Source organism: Myxine glutinosa, chromosome 1 (genome assembly GCF_964187855.1).
Source record: "Myxine glutinosa chromosome 1, kmMyxGlut1.1, whole genome shotgun sequence".
Taxonomy (NCBI): domain Eukaryota; kingdom Metazoa; phylum Chordata; class Myxini; order Myxiniformes; family Myxinidae; genus Myxine; species Myxine glutinosa.
The window spans coordinates 423,341,830-423,369,632 of NC_136261.1; the positions used below are offsets into that span (position 1 = coordinate 423,341,830).

The following is a 27,803-nucleotide window of genomic DNA, read 5'->3' on the forward strand; positions in this document are numbered from 1 at the left end:
AGAACCATCTTTTCCAACATAAGTCATTTATATAAGATTTAAAATGATATCATAAAAATTTTCATTATTGTTGAGTTGAAATAATACATATAAACAGAATTGACCACAACATTTAGAATTAACTTCTTGAACTTGAAATGTTTGATAAACACCATTCTGTAAGAATTGTATTACTTCAACAGGCGGTGGCATACCATAACTATCAAAATAATATTTATCCTGACTATTATGAATACAAACCCAATGAGAACCATTCTGTGTGTCTAAATTCATAATAATATTTTTTGTATTCTTGGACAACTTTGTTAATTCATCTCTCATACAGATTACCACGTTATCAATTTTTAGTTTTTTACAATACTTAGCTAGTTCTATATTTGCATTGTATTCTTTCCAAATTGTTTAAACCATTTATTCATTTATTTATGAGAAAGATACAATCCATTACCCCGTTCAGTTAGTTTAACACCCGCTTGAGCGATAGAGGAAAGCATATCTCCAACCAACAATCTAGCTTTATCAGGTAGACTTTCAAGTTTTTGAGCAAAATCTACAATTACACCACTTCCACTAATTTGTTTCTCCAACTCCTTGTTATGTCTTTCCAATTCTTTTTGAGCTTTTAGTTGTGCCTTCTTTTCGTTAGCAGTTTTTCACCGCTGCTGAAATACCACCAGTCAATGCTCCCGCCGCATTTAAACCAGCAAATAAAGGAATTAGAAACGGGAGAAATCCTCCCTCTTGTATTGAATATTTCTTTGACGTAGGTTTTGTCATTTTAATTTTAAGTGATCCAGCATCATTTAGTGTTTTTACCTGCTCTCTTGTGAGTAAAACATCAATTCTTACTGCTCCTTTTCTTTGAATTGTATTAACATTAATAATACAAGGCTTTTGATTTTGAATACAAGATGTTAATTTATTAAGATTGATTTGATTAACATATACCGGTTCTTTCCGACTCATTTATTTATGAGAAAAAACCTATGTGATATTAATCATAACACCATTATCTGTATTAATCTGTCATTCTGTTTCTTCCAAAAGCAAACAATAAGCACCAACTTCTTCATTCTCTCCTCTTTCAATGTATAGAGAAGTATCCACTATATTAGACTTTATAGTTTCCTTTTGAGAACTCAGGTCAATTGCGTAGATTGTATAAAGTTTTTGAAACGCAACCATATCCAAAATAGGATCATTATTACCGTTGCTTTCACACACCTTTTGGTAAGACTTGTAGGCTTCCGCATAATCATTTTTTTCCCAATCAATTTCCAATCTATCTCGCGGATAAAATGTACCATCAAGAGAAACCCGAAGTTGTTTCATCTTAGCATTATCACTCAGCGCATTATTCTTATCAGTACCTTCATCTCAATCTGGTTTCTTAAAAATGAGCCATAGGTATCGTGGCTTTCCTTGAAAAACACCTAAATTCCAAGTGTAGGTAGTGTGTTCCAGTTTAACGTGTTGACATCTTCTTTTAAGGTATGATACATTTAGTGGTTTCTTTGAGTTAAGTCTTCGATTTAACATCTCTTCCGTTTTAAGATTAGGAGTATATTCACTAATATACCAACACAAATCATTAATAACAAATTTATTATTATCACCAAAAGCATTTTGAGCCCCAAAAAGCAATCTATTTACATTATCATTCCTTTGTAGTTGAAATCTAATTTTAAGCCCATACAAAACTTTATCATAATCACAAAATCCAAATATACCTTTAAGAGGTACTGCTACAGTAAAACTATTCTCTGCTTTTGTATCATAATTATACATTGACTTCCTTTGACTATAACCAGGGTCAGCATTTGTTCCCGTTGACATATCAGGAAAAAAACCTTCAACAGCTCCATTACCCATTCTGTCACTAAACGAATATAGTGTATATTTCATCATTTCAGATGTAGCAGAGACATAATCAACCGCTTCAACCTCTTGTGTTCCAATATACAGGCGGACACTATCAAACATTTTCCAGAAGAAATCATTTACGAGTGTAGCATTCGTATTATTTGCAGCCTTAGTGAATTTAAATTTACACAGCAAGAAACTATCAGCTATATTCAAGTAAGTTTGTTGATTATTTATTTTAAAACTTTTTGTTCCATTTGAATTCCAGTCTGTTCCTGTTATAGCATTTACCTTGAAATAGTCTTCCTTTTTAGTGGAGTTTGAAATGATAATCGTATCATCCAAATCATAGATACTATCAATCGCTTCCATACTTGTATTTATATAGCATTAAAATTGTTGAAACCCTGACCCAAGTATTTTAATGATTTTTTGTCGTTCTTGTGAAGATAGTTGAGTTTTACCTTTTTTTATTTCTTTGATTGCTTGTAATTTATGAGACTCCTTTTGAGCATCTTTTATACTCTTTATAGCACCCGCAACTGAGCCCACGGCAGAAGCAGTTGAACCAATTAGGTCTTTTTGTTTAAGAATGGTTGAACCAATACCCATTAGAGTATCAATTATCCCCATCTCCTTTATTGCTAAATTGATGTCCCACACCCCGTTGTCTCTTTGGTTTATAGTATCCTCTACCAAGAAACATACCTTCACCCTTATAGTATGGTGAAAGGAACATCCCATCAACTGTAATTACTTTATATTTTCCCAACTCGTGTTTTCTCACAATAACCTTATTTATTTCTTGAAAAACTTCACGTAGGTGAATTCTGATGGATATAATTTCTTCATTAAAGGAGATCATACGATTATCTTGATCGGTTATCCTAAAATTTACTCTGTATATGGTTTTTCCTGACACAGGTAAATAGACAAGATTTTTTGGTTCCATATTAAATTTATAACCAATCGGGGTTGAGTATGCGCTGAATGAAAATATTGTATTTGTTCTTATTCCATCATTATAAGCACCATCAATCAAATCACAATGAATTAATACCGAATTTATACCGGAGGATATTTGAATGACATTATCACTGTAAAACGTTCCGTTAGTTTCAATCTTTTTTGAAGAGAAACCCAATAGCTCTCTAAACGATTTTTCAATCGTGAAATCAACTTTATAATTATTTTTAAGTTTAATAGTTGATTTTGAAGTGTGTTTTTGAACATCTATTACAATATTTTTTGGTTCATCACCTTTTTCTTTCATAAGGCGAGAGACTTCAGAAGATATTTGAGAAATCTCGTAAGCTCCGGGTGAAACTGTTATAGTTTTGTACCCACTTCCCAAATTATAACTAAACTTGTTGTTTTTCTCTGTGATATTAAAAAGTGTATTGCAAGTCTCCATTGACAACAAAGAAGCCTCATATTCTTTTGTGGGGTCAAGTTGTAGTGGGTAAGGGAATGAAGCTGTGTAATCACTCGTTGTGAAATTAAAACTAAGAATTGTGCTTCTCATCTTATTTAATATCTAATAAAATATCTTTGTGTTGACATTTATTAATTATTTTCATATTCATCAACTGATCTAAAATGGCGGATGCTTCATTAAAACAATTGTTGTTTCCAGTCTTCTTACTATGTAACAACAATAATAACCTATTAACTAATTGTGATGGGTCATTTGGAAGAAAGCTAACACCCGAACCAAGCTTACTTAAAGCATCAATAATATGTTTCTCCTTCTCATTCTTCTTACTTTTACAGGCAACAGAAACTCCATAATCAAGTGAGTTTGGTAAATCAATATATACCCTATCTTCCGCATTTTCCATATCAAGTGGTTCATCAAAATATTTTGAACCGCTGAATCCGGAGTTTGTTAGAAGAAACATTAATCTTGGAGTTAATTCAACATTTGGTTGAGCAGAACTTAAGAACACCAATTTATCATTAAATATCAATAACTTTTCTTTCACAAGATGGAACTGTGCTGGTTCTTCTGTTGGAATGAGACCTGCTCTGGTTTTTGAACCCGCCGAATATTCATTGTTTTGAAGAGCTTCCACAACATAATTAGGTGGTTGATTTACCTCCTCAAGTTTCCAAAATAATCCTTCATCATCATATTCTAATTCTCCACGTTCTTTCTCTGTCATTTGACTAAAATCTTTGAGCATTTGAAGTTTTTTCGGAGTAAATTCTACCGTGGGAACTGTAGGTAAGTGTTGAGTTTTTAAAAGTGGTTTAAAAAATTTCTCTTGTTTTCTTTCAAAGGCTTCTTCTCCAGTTAGTTTCTGTCTCCGTTTCTTCTTTATCTCTTCCTGTTGCTTTACAACTTTTGAAACCAACTCTTGATGTTCTTTAAACTTTCTTGCTCTTTCTTCGATATTCATCTTCTGTATTTATTTATTGAAAAATATCATTTAATGAATTGTAAAGGTAATGGGAAAATTTTCCTTTTCTTCGTCATTATAGTAAATGTGTTGAAATAAAGCCTTTTCTTTAAATATTTCATCAAATTCTTTATTGGTATTAATACGAGTTGTTATTTCTTCTTCACTAATACTTGTATCTCTGCTTTTCATACGTTTGCGTTGAGTCTCCTCATCAATATCAAAACCGAATGATAAAATCTTAACTCCATCACCACACAAATGTTTAATAATTTGTCTCATTCCTTCAGGATTAGTTTCTAAAATCCCAAGACCATTAGATTTTACTTTATTTAACTCACTCTTACAATGTGAATATTTTGTAGAGCCAAGAGAGACCTCCTCAAATATTTGACCTTCGTTCCTCAATCGCATATGTTCCTCCATTGAAATGTAGTAATAATCTTTCCCTTCTATTTCTCTTGGTCGCATTGCTCTGGTTGTAGTACCTACAAAACGAATCATAGGGTGTTTTAAAAAAAAACTTACAATCTTTTCATTTTTACTATTCAAGAGTTTAGATTTATGAAAGTTATTTCCTGAAGCAGATTTACCCACAAGATTAATAATAGTTGTCATTTATGTGTGTAAAATATCAGTTAGTATCTCATCTTGTTTCACAACAATATATTTATATTTTCCAATCGTGTGTTTCATATAATTTTCAAATTCTTTTTTACTACATAACGTAGAGCAATTATCTCTCCAAAAATTATTTACATCTATTGAATTTAACTTAAATAAAATAAAAGTATTAGCATTGTTTCTTATTGAGCGACGAGGGAGTTGAAAATATGACTGCCTAAGATAAATACAATTACAAGAAGAATGTCTCCCTCTTGTATAGTAGCTATCCATTACTGTTTGGTTTCTCTCATTAACACAATCATTAAAGATAACGAGGTTCTTTTTTGTTTTATCTAAATCTTGAGGTGAAGGTATATCATCCGTATTATCACTGAGAATACAAGTTATGGGTTTTGATTTTGATTTCTGTGTATCACAAAATAGTTGTATTATATCCTCAATGTTGTAATCATTTAGTTTGTTTTGAAGTTTAAATAAACCGATAATGTCTTCCTTTTTAAGACCCGCATTAAAACCTTGTGATAGTAGTTGATACTCGGCTTGAAAACTTGACTTCGTAAAAATTATTAAATTATCATAATCTAAAAAGTTGGGGGTAAGGAGCATCTTTAAAAGCAAACAGGTTTTTCCACATCCGCTTGATCTGACTATTAGACATCTTAATGAATTTGGAAGATTTTTATGGTTGTTAAATTTTATCTTGTTTTCCCAAACGGGTAAAAAATCATTCATTTATATATTTGGAAAACAAGTCATCGAACTTTTTTTGAGCTTTTTTAGAAACTCTATATTTTATCTTGAGTTCAGGTTTAATTTCAAAATAATTCATTATTTTATTTATGTAGTATCTTGTATTAACATTTCCATTAAAATTATTTTGAATAATAAATATCATTAAACCCTTATACATTTCCTCAATACAAAGAGACTCTTCCCTTGAAAGAAATGGTGTATTATCATCATAATACTTAACATTCATCTCTCTTAATAATCTTGTAAAGTAATTCATTTTTGGTTCCAATTTAAAAGAGTTATATATATTTAAATATATTTTTTATTATCATTAATTAGAAGATAATCACAGAAAATACATTGTTTATATGAACCCTCATTATTAAGCCCTATTCTATCACAAGCCGGACAATTCTCTAATTTATCATATGGAGATTCTGGAAATTCTAAATATCCTTCTATCATATTTATATAGTAAATTTTTACTTAAACTAAATGCAAGTTTATTAGCTAATAAATACAATGTTTCAAAGCACAAAAGACAAATTTCAATCACTCTCTACTTCGATGGAAGATATAGAAAAATATGTCAAAGATGTTAAATTGAACAAAGATAAATATGGAAATTTTTGGGGAAAACCAGTTATGGAAAATAACATGAGCCCCTCTATTTCATTTAAAGGAAGAGCTCTAACTATACCTGGAAAGACATCCATTAAGGTAAATCTAACAAAAGTTTCTCCTCTACTCCTGGCAATTTATTCAAAGCTTGAAAAAGTGATCGATCGTGATACTTTGAAAAAGAATGATAAGACCATTAATAATTCTTGAGGAGACATTTGTATTTTATTTAATAATCCAAAGGGTGTAGATCTAGTAAAATGAATGATGTTAATATTTCTGGTGAAATGTCATTTCGTTCTATGATAGTTAGAGATTATTTAAAGATAACTTTTGATATTAAAAATGTAGAGATTGAATCTGTTAATGAAAGAAAGTATATAGATATTGATGGGAATATTTTTCTTGCTAATTAAATATGAGTCAATACAGCAGTGAAGATTTTACTATTTTATTGAACTCGGACGATAGTGATGATAGTATTTCATTGAACTCAGATGATAGTTATGATGCTAATAGTTTGTGCTCAAATGATAGTTATGAGAGTAGCTTTATTGATGACTCTGAGTATGATTCTGAGTATTCATGTGATAGTTATGACTCAGATGATTCTGAGTGAAAAAGTGTTTTAGTTTAAGTATAGTTTCATATATAAAAAGCCTGTAAAAAGGCACTTTCTTCTATAAGTGTTTTACTTTAAGCACAGTTTCATCTTTAAAAAAGCCTCTAAAAAGGTGTTTTACTTTAAGTATAATTTTGCTATATAAATATGATCAAAGCAACGTATTGCGACGTTTGTGAACAAGAATATAAACAATACAAAAGACACCTTAAAACTAACAAACACACATTTAATCTACTTCACCTACTATCTCCTATTCAGAAGGAAACAAAACACTGTTCTGCCTGTAATAACAATATCCTCAAGAAAGGCTTCGAAATACATCTTAAAACAAATCAACATTTATCTAATTTTATCACAACTAAAAACTCTGATGGCGCATTCAAAGGACATATTAAAATAAGAGTCTTTAACTTCAAACCTCCTGAACCAGAGTCTATAGTTGATGCTGTAGAAATAGTTAAACCTGCTGTTCAAACGTTGGTTGAAAAAACACTAAAAGAAATGAAACCACTTAAATTTTATATGGGAGTAAAATTAGAAATGACAAAGGACGAAGGAGTTATAGATACACCATACATGAGAACTGAGCCACACTTTATATCTTCATATCAAGATTTTAAAACATCAGGAGTCTATGATGAACTTATTAAACAAGAGCAAGATGTGGATAATTCAATCGTAGGAAGTGGATTCAATATAGGAAAAATTATTTACATAGACATTCATATTCTTAAATCAGGTCCTCTAAAAGCTTCTTCTTACATTGATTTACCCAGTGTTATCAAAAATAGGAAAGCAATTATCAATATCAAAAATAAAGACAATAAATGTTTTCTCTGGTCTATTCTAGCACACTTACATCCTCCACATTTTCATGATGAAAGAGTATCTCATTATAAAAAATATGAGAATACATTAAATACGAAAGATCTAAAGTTTCCGATGACTTCAAATGATATTCCTAAATTTGAAAAGTTGAATAATTTATCAGTTAATGTTTATGGTCTAACAGATCAAACAACATTCAGGTTTTAAAGCTTTCTGACAATTGTAAACAAACTCATATTAATCTTCTATATTTTAATTCAGACGAAAATTCACATTATACATACATCAAAGATATTACAAAATTAATAAAACCACAAGTATGTAAAAGAACAAATAAAATATATATTTGTATGCATTGTCTTAACTTCTTCCATACACAAGTAAGATTAGATAAACATTCAAATTATTGTGGTGAACATAAATCAACAGTAATCAACATGCCTAAAAAGGCTCAAAGATCACATTCAAGGTTGAAAAGAAAACAATAAAACATCCATTTGTTATATATGCTGATTTTGAAAGTATTTTAGAAAAAATTGATACTGCTTCTCCAGATCCAAAAGAATCATACACAAATAAATATCAAAAACATACTCCCTGGTTTACCCCTGAACTCCACCTGATGAAAACTCGTGCTCGCCAACTTGAAAGACTCCGCAATAAAACGGGTCTCACAGTTCACTCCCAAGCCTACAAGGACCACATACAACACTACAAAGATGCCCTCTCCCGCGCCCGCTCTGCCTACTACTCTCAAATTATCCACTCTGGCTCCGGAAACCCAAAAGCACTCTTCTCGACAATAAACAAACTCCTCCGCCCCCTGAACACCACCACCCAGTCATTCACAGTAGACAACTGCATCTCCTTCCTCTCTTTCTTCCAACGCAAAATTGACAACATCTACAACAGCTTGACCACCGCCGCACCCGCTCCCCCTCCAACCACCTGCCCCCCCTTGTCCTGCCATCCCCTGTCTCGGTTCTCCCCAATCTCTCCTACTGACCTCTCTGAACTCCTCATAGGAATGAAAACTGCCACCTGCACTCTTGACCCCATCCCCTCCAGCTTTGTCAAAGCCTCCCTCCCTGCTCTCTCTCCACTTATCATTGCAACAATAAACTCCTCCCTGTCTACAGGCATCGTCCCACCTTCCCTCAAAATTGCTGCTGTTACCCCCATTCTAAAAAAACCTGGTCTAAACCCTGACACCCTAAACAACTTCAGACCCATCTCCAACCTACCCTTTCTGTCAAAAGTTTTGGAACGCGCTGTAGCCACTCAACTCAAACATCATCTCTCTGCCAATAACTTGTATGAAACATTCCAATCCGGATTCCGCTCCAACCACAGTACTGAAACTGCTCTCCTCAAAATCACCAACGACCTTCTCCTCTCCTCTGACGCTGGCAACCTCAACATTCTCGTCCTCCTCGACCTCAGCGCTGCCTTTGACACCATCGATCACACTATCCTCCTCACCCGACTTGAATCCACCTTTAACGTCACCGGCACTGCCCTCTCTTGGATTAAATCATACCTCTCTGACAGATGCCAGTTCATCTCCATCAATAACTGCAAATCCCCCACTGCTCCCCTCCCCCAAGGTGTCCCCCAAGGTTCAGTTCTTGGCCCCCTCCTCTTCATCCTTTACCTGTCCCCGCTCGGTCACTTAATCCGCCGTCATGGTCTCCAATTCCACTGCTTCGCCGATGACATCCAGCTTTTCATCTCCACCAAGTCCGTCTCCACCGACACCCACTCTATCCTGACAAACTGCATCACTGAAATAAAATCCTGGCTTCAAATCAACTTCCTCAAGCTTAACTGTGATAAATCTGAAATAATCATCATTGGCCCAAAAACGCTCACAAAATCCACCCATAACTTTGCCCTCAACATCGACGGTATCCCAGTATCCACCTCCCCTCACATCCGGAATCTTGGCGTCATCTTTGACCAAACCCTTTCCTTCGACAAATACACTAAACAGATCACAAAGTCAGCCTTCTTTCACCTGAAAAACATTGCCCGTCTCCGCTCATCCCTCTCCTCCACGGCTGCAGAAACCCTCATCCACGCCTTCATCACCTCCCGTCTGGACTACTGCAATAGCCTCCTCTATGGTTCACCCTCAAAAATCACCAATAAACTCCAATACATTCAGAACTCCGCTGCCCGTCTACTCACTCATTCCCGGACCCGTGACCACATCACCCCCGTCCTTTACAAGCTTCACTGGCTCCCCATCCCCCAGAGAATCCAGTACAAAATCCTCCTCTTGACATACAAAGCCCTCCATAACCTGGCCCCATCCTACCTGGCTGACCTCCTCTCCAGACACACTCCCACCCGCAACCTCCGCTCTGCTGGTACCAACCTCCTGACCCCCTCCATCCGGACCAAATTCAGATCCTGGGGGGACAGGGCCTTCTCCATCGCTGCTCCCACCCTCTGGAACTCACTACCTCACACCATCAGAGACTCCTCCTCACTCACCACATTCAAAACATCACTAAAGACCCACCTGTTCAACGCTGCATTCAACATTCAACCCACAGCATTTAACCCCTGACTATCTCTTCTCCTTCTCCCTCCTTTTGCTTTAAATATTTCCCTATTGATTCTTGTCTTGTCTTTTTGATTCTTGTCTTATATATATGCCGTATATCGCTGCTGTTTGTTTTCTTGATTCTTGTCTTTTTGCAATTGTTGTTTTCATGTATTGTTATGCATTATGTTTTCCACTCTGTCAAAGCGCCTTTGGGCTTCTGGAAAAGCGCTATACAAAATAAATGAATTATTATTATTATTACTCCTTGTGGTTTTTGTTATTATATCAAATCATCCGATGGTGATGAATATTACAAGTTAGAGGTGTATAGAGGCTCAAATACCCCAGAGGAGTTTGTGAAACGACTAGAAAAAGACTGTGTCCGATTAACCAAGATAATGAGAGAAACCAATAAACCAATGTCCTTAACAAGTAAAGAAAAAAGGGAATTTAGACAGTCAAAGGTTGCCTGTCATATTTGTGAGAAGAAAATTGGTAAAGGTCTAAAGGTTAGAGACCATTGTCATCTCACTGGTAAATTTTGAGGTCCGGCTCATCAAAGTTGTAATATTAATTATCAGCTCCCCTCTTTCATCCTGTTTTTCTTCATAACAACGATCATTATGATACACATCTATTTATCAAGGAACTCTCAAAGACTTCTGGAAGTATCTCAGCAATTCCAAACATGGATCAGAAATACATTTCATTCACAAAAACAATTCACACATCTCCTATTACTCATATCAGATTTCTTGATACATTTAAATTCATGGCAAGTCCATTGGCTAACTTGGTTCAAAACCTAAAAGAGTTTCCATGTCTTTCAGAGTATTTTTTAGATAAAGATTTTCTAACACAAAAGGGAATTTACCCCTATGACTATATGGACTCATTTGAGAGATTCAATGAAACACAACTTCCTTCAAAAGAAAATTTCTATAACAAATTAAACAACAGTAATATATCTGATAAAGATTATGTACACGCACAAAATGTTTGGGAAAAATATAACATCAAGAATCTTGGCGAGTATCACGATTTGTATCTCAAAACTGATGTGCTTTTATTGGCTGATGTATTTGAAGCCTTTAGATCTGTTTGTCGCACTGGATATGGATTGGATCCTGCTCACTACTACAGAGCACCTGGATTGGCCTGGAGTGCGATGTTGAAAATGACAAAACAAGTTTTGGATTTCATAACCGATGTTGATATGCTTTTGATGATTGAAAAGGCAAAGAGAGGAGGAATTTCACAAGTCTGTTCAAAGAGATATGCTAAAGCAAATAACAAGTACATTCCAAATTATGATCCATCGGTAGAGAGCTCCTACTTGATGTATTATGATGCGAACAACCTGTATGGCTGGGCAATGTCTCAGGCTCTTCCTTATGGAAAACTTAGATGGGTAAAGGAAAAAGATTACAAAAAGGTTTTACAAGATGTATGTATCTCTACACAAAAAGAATTGGATGATTCAAAGGTTGGTTATTATTTTGAGGTCAATTTGAAATATCCAGAGGAACTTCATAACCTACACAAAGATCTCCCATTTGCTTGTGAAAAGGAAAGTCCAAAGAAGGAGTGGTTAAGTGATTATCAACAATCATTTAATATAGGTGAATCAACAGAAAAATTACTTACTACATTATATAACAAGAAAAATTATGTTCTACACCAAAGAAATTTGCGACAATATTTATCAAAAGGTCTAAGAGTAGAGAAGATCCATAGGGTTCTAAAGTTCAATCAAAGTCATTGGCTAATGGAGTACATTGATTTTAATACACAAAGAAGAACAGAGTCAAAAACAGATTTTGAGAAAGACTTTTATAAATTGATGAATAATGCGGTCTTTGGTAAGACCATGGAAAATGTGAGGAAAAGACAAAATATCAGACTATCAACATCTTGGAAACAAGCATCAAAATTAATTAATAGACCGAGTTTTACTAGAGCTGAGGTCTTTGCTGAGAACTTTTGTGCGATCCATTTGATTAAAGAGAGTATTGAAATGGACAAACCTATTTATATTGGAACATCAATTCTTGATTTATCAAAGTCATTAATGTATGATTACTTTTATAATAACTTGAGGAAGAAATATCAAAATGATGTTAATCTACTTTATATGGATACAGATAGTTTTATTTTGCAAATTAATACTGATGATGTTTATTCAGACATGAAAAAGGACATTAATATCTATGACACTAGTAATTACAGTCCAGAGAGTGAGTTGTTCTCTTCTAAAAATAAAAAGGTGATTGGAAAGTTTAAGGATGAATTAGGAGAAAATGTCATGAGTGAATTTGTGGGATTGAGGTCTAAGGCTTATGCTTATAAATACATTGTGAATAACGTTGAAAAGACTTATAAGAAGTTAAAAGGTGTAAAGAAAAATGTTATTAAAGAAACAATAAACTTTAAGGATTATTATAACTGTTTAACAACAAAGAAAGAAGAGTTTAGAAAGATGAATGGAATAAGAAGTTATAAACATAAATTATATTCAGAAGAGGTGAATAAGAAAGCATTGGGGGCTTTTGATGATAAGAGGTTTATTTTAGAAAATGGAATTGATAGTCTCCCTTATGGTTATATAAGTATATAAGTGATAAGTTAAAAAAGGGGGGGGGGCGGTTAGGGATTTTAACAGGCTACCGCCGCCTTTTTACTATTATATAAATGATAGAACCAAGTACCAACCAGACTAAAGAGTGGAGGTGTAATCAACCTTGGTATATAAATGGTAAACATAACGAATGTGAAAAATATCAAATAGGTATAATTGAAAAGACAACTGGTAAAAAAATTTACAAAACAAATAAGAAAATTAATTTAAATACCGGTGAATTGGGTAAAAAAGATGGAAATATTTTTGAGTGGACGGAAAACTTTGATGGTTGTCAGGAAAATATATACTTTAATTTTAAAATGGTATGTGGCACTGGATGCGCTCAAACAAGAACATTGAGGGAGGTTTAGCATTTTATCTCAGCTCAGTTAAAATATCTTAATAAAGAACCAAACTCAAACATCTTTTTTGTTAATATATTAGATGGTGAAGGGAGTGGCAAGATAATTCAATTATTTCCCACGCATAAACAAATATTTGTAGGATCGATGTTTGAGTGGTCTACTCGGGATCATTGATAGTAAGAGTACCATAAGACCAAGGGGGAATCATTGTTTGAGTGGTCTAATGAACAACATTAAGGATAGGTGTCAAAAGGCTAAAAGGTTCGTAAAGAGGTGAGAGGAAAATTAACATGTAAGTGAATGGGTCGATGTTTGAGTGGGTCAAAGATAATCTGCCAGATGATATGTAGAAGAAGGATTATAGGTCTATAAGGGAAAACAAATATTTGTAGTGTTTGAGTGGTCTAATGAACAACATTAAAGATAGGTACTATAGACAAAAGGTTCATAAAGATGAGGGTGGGAGAAATAGAGGTGTTAATGGGCAATGAGGTTAAGAGGAAAATTAACATGTAAGTCTATGGGAAAATGAGAGTGTCCCAGAAGCAACATATTGTTACTGATCGCGGTTTAGATGTTACTTTGCCGAGCGAAGGCTCCGCGACCGAACAGTTACTCCCCGATTAGAACCCGATTTCACCCAAACGTTGGCCGGATCGCACCGCAGCTATTCAATAGGGAAAAGACAAAGGCGACACGGATGTGAAGAAGAAGAAGAAGAAGACAAAAAGGTTGGAAATACTACTAAATTTATTCCTACTATTTACATGCTCAAAGTAACCAAGGAGAAGGAAAGATAATAAAATAATATACAGAAGAATCAGAGACACAGTGCAATTATTAACTTATACAAGCTTAATTAATACCCAGGGACAAGACACACGGAACAACCTCACGTACACAAGAAGGGTGGAGGAAAGGAATGAATGCTGGAAGGAGGAATGGGAAGGTTCAGCTGGGGCAGATGGTTCGGGCTTGATCCCGCACGGGACGTCGGCTGGACCTCGACGGCCACCGATGCCACCGCTATCTGGTCCCCGCGGGGTAACGGGTTGAAGCTGCCTGGTGGAGTCAACGCTGCTTGTGGAGCCAAAGCTGCTTCTCTGGCTCACCTCAGGGCGCGTCTGCCGTCTCTGGCGCAACTGCTGGTAATTGACCTGGAACCTTCTCTCTCTTGGCCCTGGCGTCTCCTCGCCATCGACAACTCAACACAACCAACGCAACCACTGACCACTCGACGCCACCACTTCTCACCACCGACTTCTTACCACCGCAACCAACGCAACCACTGACCCTCCTCTGACGACCAACTCACGACTCACTCGCTTCTTGCGTGCGCCTTTTATAGCGCCTCCAGCGATCAAGCCGCCGGCCTTCAGGACACGCCCATCGGTGTGCTCACCTCGGCCCTGGTTGGTCACGCGACCCTCTCGCTCCGCCCTTGATGACGACGGGCGGGCACGCCTTTCTTCCCCGACTCAAGCACATGTTCAATGGTGGTTTTGGAGGGGAGGTAATTGCCAATCGAGGCTTGGCAATCACGAGAGGGGATGTAAAATGAAATGGAGATTTTTGGGGATGGGAATGAAAGGGGATCTATTCTCTTTCACTGGTGCAATGGAGTACTTCAATTAATGGGAGACACAGCCTTACCCTAAAACACAGAATAAGAGATAACTATCAAACAGGGGTATTCTATTATTTGGCTGACGTGTATGCTTGTGGACTAATTATGGGATGCCCTTTTACCTTTACACAGCTCCGGAGGCAGGGGGGCGCAGAATAAACAATAATAACAATTCACACAATCAAAAAATATATACAGTTCTCATATCCGCAACAATATATACACTACTCCCCTCCCTCCCCAATATAAAATAGTCTGTCCCTTGCCATAACCTCTCAAGCTTTGTACAAACCTTTGTCTGTAATGATCACTGAATACTGTGGACTGGAGTCACAGGTGGCAGTGGTGTAGACACATTACACTCTTATCTCCAATCTGAAACACACACTTGGTTCATTAGCTGGTGAGTCGAGGATGACGATGAATAGTGACTAACTGTATAAGACAACAAATGCCTAATGGGCTGGTAAACCTGGCTTACTGGATTACCTGATTACTTTGTGCTTATTTAAGTAATTTTGATGATTTCCTGGGTGCCTTAAACCTAGGTATACACACTGAAAAAATCTCTCTAGGTTGACAACTATTCGACAGAGCCATTTTAGTGGATCAGGATGTCACCTTTGGATGCCACCTTGGAGTTGTCAATAAATAATTAACTGATGGTAATTTTATTGATTCAATTGGATTCCTTGGGCCCTAAAACCTAGGGTTAGACACCAAAACCACCTTTCTAGGTTGAATAATAATTGAGATATGGCCATTTTAAGCTCCTGGCGGCCATCTTGGACGCCATTTTGAAAATGACCCCTTTCCGGAAGTTGGATGTTACTAGATTTTTAGTATATTATTTAGCATGGCCAATGGTACCAAAATCCATTGAAAAACCTTTTGTATCAATTTTTTGGGGGTTCAACCATATATTGACCCCTCTAATACAAGCAATCAGGTTGAAGTTTTCAACACTTATTCCTTTCGATGACAGCTACATTACAGCTACATTGTCTTGATGACCGCTACATTGTTTCAGGTCAATCAATGAAGTAGTTCAAGAGATATAATAGAAGGATTCAAAGATTTTCATTCGATTATTATATACTAGCAGAAGTACCCCGCATTGCCGGGCGGGGGAGGGAGAGGAGGGGGAGGGGGAAGGGGAGGGGAGGGGGAGGGGAAAGGGGAGGGGAGGGGAACGGGGGGAAAGGAAGGGGTAAGGGGGAAAGGAAGGGGTAGGGGGGAAAGGGAGGGATAGCGAGAAAGGGAGGGGGAAGGTAGGGGTAGGGTAGGGGGAGGGGGGAGGGGGGAGGGGAGGGGGAGGGGAGGGGGAAGGGGAGGGGGAGGGGGAAGGGAGGGGAAGGGGGGAAGGGAGAAGGGGAGAGGAAGGGGGAGGGGGAAAAGGTGGGGGGAGGGGAGGGGGAGGAGAGGGGGTAGGGGGAGGGGGGAAGGGGAGAGAGTAGGGTGGAGGGGGAAGCGAGGGAGAAGGGAGGAGGGAGGGAAGGGGGAGGGGGAGGGGGGAGGGTGAGGGAGAAGGGGAAGGGGTAGGCGGGAAAGGAAGGGGTAGGGGGGAAAGGAAGGGGTAGGGGGGAAAGGAAGGGGTAGGGGGGAAAGGGAGGGGTAGCGAGAAAGGGAGGGGGAAGGTAGGGGGAGGGGGGAGGGGAGGGGGAGGGGAGGGGTAGGGGAGGGGAGGGGATGGGGAAAGGGGAGGGGGAAGGGAGGGGGAGGGGGGAAGGGAGAAGGGGAGAGGAAGGGGGAGGGGGAAAAGGTGGGGGGAGGGGAGGGGGAGGAGAGGGGAGGGAAGAAGGGGAAGGGGTAGGGGGAAGGGGAAGGGGGAGGGGAGAGGGAAGGGGAGGGGAAGGGGGAGGGGGGAAGGGGAGGGGAAGGGGAGGGGGGAAGGGGAGGGGAAGGGGGAGGGGGCAAAGGGAGGGGGAGGGGGAGGGTAGAAGGGGAGGGGTTAGGGTGGAGGGGGAAGGGAGTGGGAGGGGAAGGAGGGAAGGGGAGGGGGGAAGGGAGGGGGGAAGGGAGGGGGGAGGGGGAAGGGGGAGGGAAGGGGAGGGCCAGTCAACAATGACGTTGCAGTTCTCATGGTAGGAGAGCAGCACAACAATCGCGACATCGTCCTGCATCTTCGCAACAACAGCACGAAGCGGCTTTTGGAGACTCACCGATCCTGTGACGCCCTCCAGTACCGGCGTTGCTGGGTGGGGGAAGGGAGACCCGTACATTCCCAACCCGAACATTCGCCCTCTCGACTCAAGCTCACTCGGACAAAAGCCTCGCAAAAATTACACCGTGAAGGCCCAATGGCCATGTCTGTGCCACAAATCAAGTACATGAGCGAGTCGGGCGCACTGAATTGAAAATATATATCTTTGAATATACCTCTATATATACCTATGTCCTACCTCTATGAAAATATATACCTCTATATCTTGAAACCGCTCATTGGGAAAAAACTGAAACATGGCTCATTGTCAAGTACTCTGCTTGGGGAATAAGATTTGTTGATGATGATGTCATCGGTACTTTAATTATGACGTCATAATTCGACAAGTAGAACCCTTGATTCAATCAGTATGAATTTTTTCCTCTGCAATTCTTGGTCCGATTGACACGAAATTTTCACCGTCGGAGGGCCTCCTCCTGTAGAATATTTTCATGATTATTATGACGTCATAGGTCACGTGGTGCAGGCGCCATCTTGGAAAAACTTCGCACATCTATATCTCTGAAACCACTCCATGGGAAAAATTGAGACCTGGCTCATTGTCACCGAATCCCCATGGGGAATAAGATATGTTAATGATTATGTCATCGGTACCTTCGGTATGACGTCATAATTCGACAAATACAACATAGTGCAGGAGCATCTGGAATCACGTGGGCATTTAATGGTTAAAGTAAACCACCTATCTAATTATCTTTATTAGACCCCAACCAACCACAAAATACTTGGTGGCCATCTCAAATATGTGTAGAACACCATTTTATGACGTCATCAAGATGGCCGCCATGAAAACGATGCTTGAAATCAGATTTTCAGTCATAACTTTGAAACTACTCAACCAAATTTAATGATGTTGGGCTCAAAATGCTCAGAATGATGCTGCAGAGATACCTATACTGTTTTCACATAATATTCTACCAACAAAAAATAAAATTTGTCTCAAAAATGAGTAATTTTTGTATGTATTAAAATATAGTACTTTACTGGAAAGAAAACATGAAATGATTTTGTTTTTATAACATTGAAATTTATTGACAAAATATATTTTAAATGCAACTACATAAGAACAGCTCTTGGCACAAGTACTATACAAGAAAATATAGTAGGTAATGTGTACCCAGTATTCCCTATTGGAGGTTGGAGAAAGGGGTTAATAAACGTCGGGAGATGGAGATGGAGCTTGACGTCCCACTCCCTCCATGCATTATCTATATTATAATAGCCGTAGATGATTCTGTCTGTCTGTCTGTCTGTTGGGCGTCTGTCCGGGGTGTGGCTTACTCGGTTTGCAGAGTAGCTCCACCCATAGCTCCACCCATTCTGGGAGAGCCTTCGCTTCATATGAACAAATATCCACCATTTTATTAACTCGCATGGCTTTGAGGCCTGTTTTGTAGGCCCGTGGTGTCTTGCTCTCTCTCCCAGTTTTATTTCAAATCAAAATCGATATATCATTTCATTTTTCACAGTCGCTAACATAGTTTTAGACTCGGTTGAAAAAAAACGGGAAGAAAATCCGATGAAAGTTGCCGTTTATAGAACGAAATGAATTCTCAAACGCCTGTAAACTAAAGCCCATTCATTGAGTCACCCTCACGATTTTATCGAATTCACCATCTGATTTAATTTTTATCGATGGTTTTAGACTCGGTGTCAGAAATAATTGAGAACATTCACGCACACACTGGAAATTGCCGAGATATATTTATAAAAATCGCGCCACGATGATACACGAAAATACACCGCCGAAAATAACAGTTGGGGTAAATATCAACATATGTTATAAATTCGCTTTTTCTTTTCCGTTAACATTTATTACTTTTACGTTTTATGACAGTCGGCACAAAAACGACATGTATATCTTCGTTCTTTCTTATTTCATTCAAAATTAATATCCGGAAGTAAAATATGTTTCAGGAAATTACTGGGAGATATTTCTTCGTTTTTATTTCATTAGATACTAGCAGAAGTACCCAGCGTTGCCGGGCGGGGGATGGGGGGAAGTGCACGTACACTTTAAACATGTATATACGTGTGGGATGTGGGATATATACATGTGGGACGTGTGTGTGTGTGTGTGTGTGTGTGTGTGTGTGTGTGTGTGTGTGTGTGTGTGTGTATGTGTGTATATATGTGTGTGGGTGTACGTGTGTGGGTGCACGTGTGTGTGTGTATGTGTGTGTATATATGTATGTGTGTGTATATATGTGTGTGGGTGTACGTGTGTTTGTGTGTGTATACATATATGTGTGTGTATACATATATGTGTGTGTGTATACATATATGTGTGTGTGTATACATATATGTGTGTGTGTGTGTGTGTGTGTGTGTGTGTGTGTGTGTGTGTGTGTGTGTGTGTGTGTGTGTCTGTGAATAAGAGAGAGACCGAATTGTGAGGTACAGAAATGAAAAAACGAGGTAGGTGTGTGTGTGTGTGTGTGTGTGTGTGTGTGTGTGTGTGTGTGTGTGTGTACATGTGTGTGGGTGTGGGTGTACATGTGTGTGTGGGTGTGGGTGTATGTGTGTGTGTGGATGTATGTGTGTGTGTGTGTGTGTGTCTGTGAATAAGAGAGAGACACAATTGTGAGGAACAGAAATGAGAAAACGAGATGTGTTTGTGTATGTGTGTGTGTGTGTGTGTGTGTGTGTGTGTGTGTGTGTGTGTTTGTGTGTATATATATATGTGTGTTTGGGTGTACGTGTGTGGGTATACGTGTGTGTATGTATGTGTGTGTATATATGTGTGTGGTTGTACGTGTGTTTGTGTGTGTATATGTGTGTATGTGTGTGTGGGTGTGCACGCACATGCATTCACATGTTATCAGAAGTAAATACATTGTGTAGATTACATCATTTGTGCATCTGATAAATTGCCAGTGTAGCGGTTACCGCTGGATGCACACAATCGCCTTGCACCGGCCAGAACACGGCCAGACGCGCCTCTCCCGGGCATGCCTGCTCTCGCCTTTCCAGGGCTCGCCCAGAGCGTCCGGGCATGCCCGCTATCGCCTTTCTAGGGCTCGCCCAGAGCGTCCGGGCATGCCCGCTATCGCCTTTCCAGGGCTCGCCCAGAGCGTCCGGGCATGCCCGCTATCGCCTTTCCAGGGCTCGCCCAGAGCGTCCGGGCATGCCCAGCCTCGACTTGCCAGGCCACAGCCAAACACGCCCGGGCAGGTCCAGACTCGCCTTTCCAAGGCTCGCCCTTGACACCCGGGCATGCCCGGTATAGCTTTTGCCGGGCAAACTTCCCGACATAAATGTGTATATATATTGCTGCCCGATAAACGGGCTTTTGTCAGAATACCTGAGCTGTTTTGTTTCAATAAAGCAACTCGGACGAATTCCGTCTTTGGTCGCGTCAATTCTTTCGACTCGCGTTGGAGCGCAGCTCCTTCACTGGTGACCTACCAACATGGACACGGCAATGACTCTTAAACTGCCTACCTTCTGGGAGGCTCACGCGGCTGTTTGGTTCACCCAGGCGGACTCCCAGTTCGCCCTGCGAGGCATCACTGCGGACGACACCCGCTTCCACCACGTCGTGGCAGCGCTCGGTTCCGCCACCGCGGCCCGCGCCCTGAGCCTCCTCGAGCACCCGCCGGCTGCCGACAAGTATGACGCGCTGAAGACGCTCCTCCTCGACGCTTTCGCCCTCTCACCGGCGGCACGCGCACGGCGCCTGCTCGACCTGCCCGAGCTCGGCGACACGCGCCCGTCCGAGCGCATGGACTATATGCTCTCGTTGCTCGGTGAGCACTCTCCAGATTATCTGTTCCGCAAGTTGTTCCTTCGCCAGCTGCCTCACCCGGTACGCCTCGCCCTGGCTGGCACGTCGATCACCGATCCCCGCGCCCTCGCCAGGGAAGCCGATAAGATCTCCTCGGCGGGCCAACACATCGGCGCGGCTACCTGGAGCCTGCCGCCGTCCGAGGCGATGCCCACGATGCCCGAGCACCCTGCGCGGTTGGAGGCCGAACTGCCCATGAAACTGGCGGCCGCCACGCCGCACCGACCGCTTCCGACACGACGGCCGCGGCCTCCACCTGACCAGGCGTGGTGTTATTACCACGCCAGGTTCGGACACAAGGCTCGGACGTGCCGACCCCCGTTCACTTTCGGCAAGTCGGGAAACGGCCGGGCCGGCGTTCATTCCCAGCCATGAGCGCCGGCCACTCAGGCAACTTGCTTTTTATTCGGGACAAAGCGTCCGGGCGGCGTTTCCTTTGTGACACCAGCGCCCAACTGAGTGTCATACCCGCCTCCGAGCAGGACAGGCGGGACGCCGTTTGCGGTCCCTCTTTGGTCGCTGCTAATGGCTCGGCCATATGCACTTTCGGCCCGCGCAACGTCACCCTCTGCTTCGGCAGCCAGCGCTTTCAGTGGACCTTTGTGACCGCCTGCGTCCCCATGGCTTTGCTGGGCGCCGACTTCCTCTGCGCACACGGGCTGCTGGTCGACGTCAAACGTCGTCACTTTGTCAACGCCGAGACCTTCAGCTCCCTGGCGTGCACGATGAGCAGCTCCGCGCCGACCGAACTGGCGTGAGCCCTCCCGACGGCGAACTCCCGGCCCTCACACGGCCGACGTTTTCGGCCGTCGCAGTGCGGCATGGGATCGAGCACCACATACCCACTACGGGCCCGCCGGTCTACGCCAGGGCCCGCCGCCTCGACCCGGCCAAGCTCGCCATGGCAAAGGCCGAGTTCGACGTGTTGGAGCACCTCGGCATCGTGCGGCGCTCCAATAGCGCGTGGGCCTCACCACTGCACATCGTGCCAAAGCCGGGGGGCGGATGGCGCCCGTGTGGCGACTACCGCCGCCTCAACGACGCTACCACCCCCGACAGGTACCCGATCCCGCACATCCAGGACTTTTCCGCCCGTTTGGCGGGACGGGTCATATTTTCCAAAATTGACCTGATACGGGGATACCACCAGGTACCTGTACGGGCGGCCGACGTCCCGAAGACGGCCGTCATCATGCCGTTCGGCCTGTTCGAATTTTTGAGGATGCCGTTTGGCCTCAAGAACGCGGCCCAGGCGTTCCAGCGCTTAATGGACGGCGTGCTGCGTGACCTGCCATTTCTTTTCGTCTATCTGGACGACATCCTCGTCGCCAGCACGTCCCGCGCCGAGCACCTCCTCCACCTCCGAACACTGTTCGGTCGCCTCAGCGAGCACGGCTTAATTGTCAACCTGGCCAAATGCCACTTCGGCACGACGACCGTTGACTTTTTGGGCCACCGCATCACCAAGACCAGGGCCGTGCCACTGCCGACCAAGGTCGAGGCCATCACCACGTTCCCGCGTCCTCGTTCCATCAAGGCCCTACAAGAGTTCCTCGGCATGGTGAATTTTTATCACCGATTCGTGCCCCGCGCTGCTCAGCTCATGCGGCCCCTTTACGAGGCCCTCCGGAGCAAGCCGGCCAAGCATGACATCGTTTGGTCCGCGGCCATGGACGCGGCCTACGCGAGCGCAAAACGGGCCCTCGCCGACGCAACGCTGCTGGCTCACCCGGTGCTCAACGCGCCCATCGCCCTCACTACGGACGCCTCCAACTACCCGGTGGGCGCCGTCCATGAACAATGGGTGGACGGGGTTTGGCAGCCACTCGCTTTTTTCAGCCGGCAGCTCTGGCCGAACGAGTTAAAATACAGCACATTCGACCGCGAGCTGCTCGGTCTATTCCTGGCCGTTCGCCATTTCCGACACCTCCTGGAGGGCCGCCCGTTCACGGCTTTCGTCGACCACAAGCCGTTGGTCTACGCAATGGCCAAAGTCATGGAGCCGTGGTCAGCCCGCCAGCAGCGCCACCTCTCCGCCGTGTCGGAATTCACCACGGACATCCGGCACGTCGCCGGCAAAGACAACGCTGTGGCCGACTGTCTTTCTCGGGCCAGCGCGAACGCGGTCCACCTCGGCGTGGACTTCGCGCTCATGGCGGCCGACCAGACCACCGACACTTCGGTGCAGGCCCTCCGGGCAGCGGACACGGGCCTCTGCCTGGCTGACATCCCCTTTGCGGGCACCGTCCTGCTCTGCGACGTCTCCCAGGGCCAGCCTCGCCCCATCGTGCCCGTTTCTTGGCAGCGCCGCATCTTCGCCTCCATCCACGGCCTTTCTCACCCGGGCCGGAAAGCTTCTCAGAAGCTGGTGTCGGCGTGTTTCGTCTGGCACGGCCTTCGACGGAACGTCCGCGACTGGGCCAACGCCTGCACGGCCTGCCAGCGGGCCAAGGTCCACCGCCACACCCAGGCCCCGCTGGCACCTTTCACCGTGCCTGCACGGCGTATCGACCACGTCCACGTGGACCTGGTGGGTCCCCTGCCCCCATCGCGGGGGTTCACCCACCTGCTCACCATGGTGGACAGGACCACCAGGTGGCCGGAGGCCGTGCCCCTCACCTCCACCACCACAGTAGATGATAAATGTTGCTTCTGGGACACCTCCGTTTAACATGGGAAATCCCTATCTAATGTCATTTACCCCCCTGTTTTTAAAAAAATCATAAACACCTCTATTTCTCCCTCTATGAACCTATAATCCTTCTCGCCTTATGAACCTATAATCCTTCTCGCCTTATGAACCTATAATCCTTCTCACCTTATGAACCTATAATCCTTCTCGCCTTATGAACCTATGATTTTCTTCCTTTATGAATCTATAATCCTTCTAGCCTTATGAACCTATGATCCTTCTCACTTCCATGTAAATTTTACCCTATTCCCCCCACTACCCCCTTAATGTAGTTCCTTAGACCACTCTGCTAATGAGCCTATAAATATATTATCTCTTTCTAACTTTTTTAAGAGTTCCATTCTCCTATAGAACTCATCCCCATCAAGTATATTTATAAAGTATACAGGTTCCTTAACCTTTTGTTGTGAAAGTATAAAGTGGTATGTTTCACGGAGGGTTCTTGTTTGACCTCCTCCTCTCCCACATACCATTTTAAAATTATAATATTTATTATCCGATTGATAACCATTAAAGTTCTCACTCCACTCTAATATATTTTTCTTCCCACCCTCCATTACCCCACTTAACAAATGAATACGTTTATCCGTCTTGAGAACCTTCTGACCAGTGATTCTCTCAACCTCTTGAATCTGATATTTTTCACATTCGTTATGTTTTCCATTTATATACCAAGGTTGATTACACCTCCACTCTTTAGTCTGGTTGATACTTGGTTCTATCATTTATATAATAGTAAAAAAGGTGGCGGTAGCCCGTTAAAATCCCTAACCCCCCTTTTTAACTTATCACTTATATATATATATATCTTATATACTTATATAACCATAAGGGAGACGATCAATTCCATTTTCTAAAATAAACCTCTTATCATCAAAAGCCCCCAATGCTTTCTTATTCACCTCTTCTGAATATAATTGATGTTTATAACTTCTTATTCCATTAATCTTTCTAAACTCTTCTTTCTTTGTTGTTAAACAGTTATAATAATCCTTAAAGTTTATTGTTTCTTTAATGACATTTTTCTTTATACCTTTTAACTTCTTATCAGTCTTTTCAACGTTATTCACAATGTATTTATAAGCATAAGCCTTCGACCTCAATCCCACAAATTCACTCATAACATTTCCTCCCAATTCATCCTTGAACTTTCCAATCACCTTTTTATTTTTAGAAGAGAACAACTCACTCTCTGGACTGTAATTACTTGTATCATAGATATTAATGTCCTTTTTCATATCTGAATAAACATCATCAGTATTAATTTTCAAAATAAAACTATCAGTATCCATATACAACAATGACACATTATCCTTATACTTTGATTTTAGATTAATATAAAAGTAATCATACATTAATGACTTTGACAAGTCAAGAATTGATGTTCCAATGTAAATAGGTTTGTCCATTTCAATACTCTCTTTAACCAAATGGATCGCACAAAAGTTCTCAGTAAAGACCTCAGCTCTAGTAAAACTCGGTCTATTAATTAATTTTGATGCTTGTTCCCAAGATGTTGCTAGTCTGATATTTTGTCTTTTCCTCACATTCTCCATGGTCTTACCAAAGACCGCATTATTCATTAATTTATAAAAGTCTTTCTCAAAATCTGTTTTTGACTCTGTTCTTCTTTGTGTATTAAAATCAATGTACCCCTTTAACCAATGACTTTGATTGAACTTTAGAACCCTGTGGATCTTCTCTACTCTTAGACCTTTTGATAAATATTGTCGCAAATTTCTTTGGTGTAGTACATAATTTTTCTTGTTATATAATGTAGTAAGTAATTTTTCTGTTGATTCACCTATATCAAACGATCGTTGATAATCACTCAACCATTCTTTCTTTGGACTTTCTTTCTCACAAGCAAATGGAAGATCTTTATGTTTGATATGAAGTTCTTCAGGATATTTTAAATCAACCTCAAAATAATAACCAACCTTTGAATCATCCAATTGTTTTTGTGTAGAGATACATACATCTTGTAAAACCTTTGTGTAGTCTTTTTCCTTTACCCATCTTAGTTTCCCATAAGGAAGAGCTTGAGACATTGCCCAGCCATACAAGTTGTTTGCGTCATAGTACATCAAGTAAGAACTCTCTTTCGTTGAATCATAATTTGGAAGATATTTGTTATTTGCTTTTGAGTAGCTGCTCGAGCATACTTGTGAAATTCCACCTCTTTTTGCCTTTTCAATCATCAAAAGCATATCGACATCGGTTATCAAATCCAAATCTTGTTTTGTCATTTTCAACATCGCGCTCCAAGCCAATCCAGGTGCTGTGTAGTAGTGAGCAGGATCCAATCCATATCCAGTGCGACAAACAGATCTAAAGGCTTCAAATACATCGGCCAATAAAAGCACATCAGTTTTGAGATACAAATCGTGATACTCACCAAGATTCTTGATGTTATATTTTTCCCAAACATTTTGTGCGTGTACATAATCTTTATCAGATATATGACTGTTGTTTAATTTGTTATCGAAATTTTCTTTTAAAGGAAGTTGTGTTTCATTGAATCTCTCAAATGAGTCCATATAGTCATAGGGGTAAATTCCCTTTTGTGTTAGAAAATCTTTATCTGAAAAATACTCTGAAAGACATGGAAACTCTTTTAGATTTTGAACCAAGTTAGCCAATGGACTTGCCATGAATTTAAATGTATCAAGAAATCTGATATGAGTAATAGGAGATGTGTGAATTGTTTTTGTGAATGAAATGTATTTCTGATCTGTGTTAGGAATTGCTGAAATGTGTCCAGATGTCTTTGAAAGTTCATTAATAAATAGATGCGTATCATAATGAGCATTGTTATGAAGAAAGACAGGAATGAAAGAGGGGAGTTGATAATTAATATTACAACTTTGATGAGCTGGACCTCTATATTTACCAGTGAGATGACAATGATCTCTAACCTTTAGACCTTCACCAATTTTTTCCTCACAAATATGACAAACATTGTTTTTTCTAAATTCCCTTTTCTGTTCACTCGTCAAAGACATTGGTTTATTAGTTTCTCTCATTATCTTGGTTAATCGGACACAGTCTTTTTCTAGTCGTTTCACAAACTCCTCTGGGGTATTTGAGCCTCTATACTCCTCTAACTTGTTATATTTATCACCAACGGATGATTTGATATAATAACAAAAACCGCAAGGAGTATGTTTTTGATATTTATTTGTGTATGAATCTTTTGGATCTGGAGAAGCAGTATCTATTTTTTCTAGAATACTTTCAAAATCAGCATATATAACAAATGGATGTTTGATCTTTTTCTTTTCATCTTTGAATGTGATATTTGAGCCTTCTTTAGGCATATTGATTACCGTTGATTTATGTTCACCACAATAATTTGAATGTTTATCTAATCTTTCTTGTGTATGGAAGAAGTTAAGACAACGCAAACAAATATATATTTTATTTGTTCTTTTACATACTTGTGGTTTTATTAATTTAGCAATATCTTTAATGTATGTATAATGTGAATTTTCCTCTGAATTAAAATATAGAAGATTAATATGAGTTTGTTTACAATTGTCAGAAAGCTTTAAAACCTGAATGCTGTTTGTTTCTGTTAGACCATAAACATTAACTGATAAATTATTTATCTTTTCAAATTTAGGAATATCATTTAAAGCCATCGGAAACTTTAGATCTTTCGTATTTAATGTATTCTCATATTTTTTATAATGAGATACTCTTTCATCATGAAAATGTGGAGGATGTAAGTGTGCTAGAATAGACCAGAGAAAACATTTATTGTCTTTATTTTTGATATTGATAACTGCTTTTCTATTTTTGATAACACTGGGTAAATCAATGTAGGAAGAAGCTTTTAGAGGATCTGATTTAAGAATATGAATGTCTATGTAAATAATTTTTCCTATATTGAATCCACTTCCTACGATTGAATTATCCACATCTTGCTCTTGTTTAATAAGTTCATCATAGACTCCTGATGTTTTAAAATCTTGATATGAAGATATAAAGTGTGGCTCAGTTCTCATGTATGGTGTATCTATAACTCCTTCGTCCTTTGTCATTTCTAATTTTACTCCCATATAAAATTTAAGTGGTTTCATTTCTTTTAGTGTTTTTTCAATCAACGTTTGAACAACAGGTTTAACTCTTTCTACAGCATCAACTATAGACTCTGGTTCAGGAGGTTTGAAGTTAAAGACTCTTATTTTAATATGTCCTTTGAATGCGCCATCAGAGTTTTTAGTTGCGATA

General features: G+C 40.4%; 1 long non-coding RNA gene across 1 annotated transcript in view; it reads left to right on the forward strand.

The window, feature by feature from the left end:
- Positions 1–27,803, forward strand: part of LOC144889633 (uncharacterized) — a 464,313-nt gene that overhangs the window by 363,039 nt on the left and 73,471 nt on the right. The window lies entirely within an intron of this gene.